Raw genomic sequence first — 4,838 nt, 5'->3', positions numbered from 1 at the left:
TTTTGAATATCTTAGACAAGCCAGGCACCAGTGGCTCATTTCTATAATCCTAGTTACTCAGGAGGCTGAGATCTCAGAATCATGGTTCAAAGCAAGCCAGGTCAGGGAAGTCTGTGAGACACTTATTTCCAATAAACAACCAGAAAACCAGAAGTGATACCTTGGCCCAAGTGGTAGAACACTCACCTTGAGTTGAAGAGCTGAGGGATAATGCCCCTGCCCAGAGTTCAAGACCAAGGACTCACACACACAAAAAAATCTAGACATATTCTAATGGTTACAAGTGAGAGAAACCATGATTTTGAACCTCTGATGTCTATGCAACTACAAGGCAAGGCTCTGGGTTGGTTCTTGTCTTAAAATTGTGTTTTGTGGTGGTATTGCATTTGCTCTTGCTTCCAAATGGGCAGAACAAACACAAGAAAAATGGCAAGTGAAGAACACTCAACTCCCACTCAAAATAAACAGGCAACAGAGAAGTCAATAAAGACTCCTTTCAAAATATCAATTCTTTTGTATTCATTGAGTGATATAATTTTGTATTAAGTAGCCAGAACCTGTTCAAGTTGCTTGCAGTAAAAGCATTAGCAGTCAGAAGCAGCAGCGTTAGATTCATAGAGTCTGATTTAGATCATTGGAGTTACTAGGATACTGGGTATGGTGAATCATGGTATGGTAATAGAATGTATTAGAATAAATTAGAGACAATCATCTAGAAGTAAGAACAGGAAGGGTTAAGTAGCTGAAATGAGGATCTAGAATTGTTTTGTTGGAGTTATGATGGAAATTATTTAATTCTATGAAGATTTAGCCAAAAATTCCATCATTGTTTCCTTACTTAGCTGTAACTAAGTAGGACCAGCAAATGTCAATGATGTGGCCAAATACTACAATGGAACTATGTCAAATGTCTGGGTCATTCTCAGGACGTCACTTGTGGCTCTGGACTCTATTTTCCTTGGAGGGTGCCTAGTGCCCCATAAATCAGAGTGCCCCACACATCGCGTCTGATGTCCCTACCAAGCATCATTTACTTTGCCTTGGAGAGAATTCTTGTCCATTCCTTTCAAGATGTCCTTTGTTTTTAAAACACAGCCTCTGATTTATCTTGTCCAGGTATTCATTCTACTTCCTATTGAATTTGTAATTCACTTCAAGACTCCTGCTTAGTTCCGCCTTCTTCCTCAGAGTAAAAGACCTTGCTTTTTACTTCATCAAGAAATCTGATGCTGCCAAGCTTTCCACAAAGCCTCACCAGCCTCAGTGTTCCAGAAACATGGATCAGCGAGTCTTCATAGTACTATGTTGGTGTTCACTGTCACTCCCTTACTCAGGGTGTCTTGTCTTCCTCATGATGCCTTCTTGCTTTGTCTTGCACACAGATCTTTGCTTTGCTCTCAGTTCAAGTCTTTTTTATCCTGCAGAAAACATAGTTTGCCTCTCCTGCTAACTTTTAGAGCACCTGTATGCTTAGCCAGCCATAGCTACAATTATTCATAAGTATTGCTGTTTTTATATTTCTTCTGTATTCACTATGGATGTTCCCATCACTACCATGGAAACATGTAACTTCTTAAAGTAGTTGTTCATCATATTCATTATATTTGAATAAAAATCATATCCGGTGTACTAGACATGATCTTTGGCATCACAAACATAAACACACATGAAGCATATTCCCCTGACATTAAGAACCTGACAGTAGACAGAGCCAGAAAAGCTGTTGTAAGATCAGAGGATAATGATAACCATAACAAGAGCAACTATAGGGGGAAAAGAAAAAGGTAAATGAAACTAAATAAAAGTGGTAAGAAATTGATGTGAAGTCCCTCCCCTCAATCACTGACATATGAGAAGAGTTTTCAAGGTTGACTTATTAGAAGAAAACTGATGAAGACTGTGATTTACAAGGTCAACTCCAATATAGGAGAGCCAAGGGGTATTCACTATCATCTCTTGAAACTGAGACTTAAAACTCCTGAACAAACTGAAAAGCAATGTTTTCCTTGGGCTTTTTGGAGAATTAAGGTCAAAGGATGAAGCACCACATAGTGAGACTGTTCCTCAAAACAAACAAACAAAAAACAAAACAAAACAAAACAAAAACCAAGTCAGGATATCACTGAGAAAGTGCAAAAGGTATAGATTCTAATTAAGAAGGAACTCTTAGGGAAAGCCAAAAATATAAGGGAAGAAAAAAAAAAGAAAACTAGAAGAAATCGAATCTTCCCTCAATATCAACAATATGGCAAACATTAACTCTAGCCTAGCTCCCAGACATCCTAATCTAAATCATCAGTTCTTTGAAGAGAAACAGTATACTAGTTTTTCAACAAATAAAATGATTAAACACAAAGTTTATCTGTGACTAATATTAAAAGCTTTCATAAAAATGTAAAACAAAGAACAAATGGGTGATGTGAGCAGAGAGATGAAGACTAGTAGAAAGATTTAGAAAGGGATTCTAGAAAACAAATAAGCAAAAGCATAACACTATAATAAAAATGAAGAAAGTATGTAAGACAGCCACATCAATTTGTAGAACAGAGCTAAAGCTCACTGGACTTGAAGGCACAAAAGAGCTCAACAGAAATGGAATGCAAAAAGAAAAGAAGAATGAAAACAGTGGAAAATGTGTATAAATGATTATGGGGTAATTATAAATGAGGTATCACAATATCTTGAGGATAAGAAAGAAATTAATGTTAAAACAATAACAATTTCTAAAACTAATGGCAGACACTAAACTTCAGATCCAGGAATCTTGAGACTCAAACAAAATAAGCAACCATAAAAATCTACATCTAGACATGTTATATTCAAGGGGGCTGGGAAGGTGGCTCAGTGGTAGAGTGTTTGCCTTGCATGCATGAGGCCCTGGGTTCGATTCCACAGCACCACATAAACAGAAAAAGCTGGAAGTGGCACTGTGGCTCAAGTGGTAGAGCTGAAGAGCTGAGGAACAGTGCCTAGGCCCAGAGTTCAAGCCCCATGACCAACTAAAAGGAAAAAAAAAAGATAGACATGTCATATTCAAATGCTAAGTAAGGCAAAATTAAAGATAAATTATTACTCTATTTTGTGTATAGTATTCAGGGCAGACCTTTCACTCACTAGGCTTGTACTTTACCATTCAGCTCTCCCTCCAGCTCTTTGTTTCACTGGTTATTTTGAAGATAGAGTCTTGCTATTTTACCAGGCCTGGACTTGGACCACAATTGTGTTAGTGGGATGGCAAGTACACTCTACCTCACATAGCTTCTTAATGTTAGATGGAATTTTACAAGCATTTGTTTTGGGTTTTTTGTTTGTTTGTTTGTTTGTTTTACCTAGACTGGCCTAGAATCATGATCTTTCCGATCTCAACCTCCATGTAGCTGGGATTACAAGCCATGTGCCACACATCCAGCTCCAAAGCGAAAGTTTCAAGAGAAAGGTAGAACAAGAGAAAATAGAGTATAATATTTATTGTTGAATGAAAACAGATTTATCAGATTTATTGCCCTAAAGTTCCATATCCAATGAAATCTGCTGCAAAAGCATAAGAGTAATATACTGTTTATCAGAAACTAAAAAGGATCCTCTGCTAGGACTATAGCTCAATAACTATATATGTGTGACCACATAAAATGATGCTAATCATAATGAACTCCAAGATATGAAAACAAGATGTTTTTGTTGTTGTTGTTGTTACTGCTGCTGCTGTTGTTGTTTTTAATATACAGGTGAAGTTATTTCTTTTTTCTTTTGTGTTTTTTTAAAATTTGGTTTATCCTCTGTTGTCACTGTTTTTGATTTTTTTTTATACCCTGTGTCTTGTATATACGTTTATCTGATTTGGGGAAGGAAAAGGGAATAAAAAATGTTAAGACAAAGGACAAAGTGTGAACCAAGGAGATACTCACAAGATACCACATTGAAAATGAGCTTTACAACTTGGGGGGCAGGCGGAAAGGGGCATAACAATGCTCCACAAGAAATGTACTCATTACCCTACTTATATAACTGTAACCCCTCTGTGCAACATCTTCACAATAAAATAAAATGAAAAAGAAAGAAAACAAAAAGGAATTTGTCAGCTGTAGTCCTACCTTTCTTCAGAGATACTAGAAACAAATAGTGCAGAATTTCATATTTGTCAGAGAAGTGATTAAAGAAAAAATTTATTCAAAAACTGATTTATTAGGTAATAGATCTAGTACTAGATCTACTACTATTAAACTACTAAATGTAACAGTCTTGAGTAATTGTGTATATTCTGCCTACAAAATGTAACAGCATTTAAAGTAGATTCAGATTAATTATATTTCAAACTCTAGGAAAACCACTAAAATTTTTTAAAGAAATATATTTCATATACTAAGAGAAAAGAAAATGCAGAATGGGGTGAAATGCTCAATTTAAATCATAGGTAGTAAATGAGGAGAAATGAAGAAATAAATGCAACACAAAACTGTTAAATTATGGTAGGTATAAATCTAATTATATCTTATATATTATTTTAAATATGTCTGATATAACTGCACATAATTAGAGACTGACTGTGAGAATATACTAAATACATGAGTGAACAGATAGAGACCAAATCACAATTTGTGAACCAGAAACCCTCTCTAAGAATAAAAACTCAGGTAAGTTAATGTAAAGTAATTGTAATACATTTTGTTCTAGGACTGGGAAGGTGGCTCAGTGCTAGAGTGCTTTTCTTGCATGCAAGGCCCTGGGTTCGATTCCTCAGCACCACATAAACAGAAAAAGCTGGAAGTGGCACTGTGGCTCACGTGGTAGGGTGCTAGTCCTGAGCTGAAGAGCTGAGGGACAGCTCCCAGGCCCACAGT

Source organism: Dipodomys merriami, unplaced genomic scaffold (assembly GCF_024711535.1).
Source record: "Dipodomys merriami isolate MVZ:Mamm:240054 unplaced genomic scaffold, mDipMer1.0.p SCAF_5, whole genome shotgun sequence".
Taxonomy (NCBI): Eukaryota; Metazoa; Chordata; class Mammalia; order Rodentia; family Heteromyidae; genus Dipodomys; species Dipodomys merriami.
Note: the sequence above shows the minus strand (reverse complement) of the source record.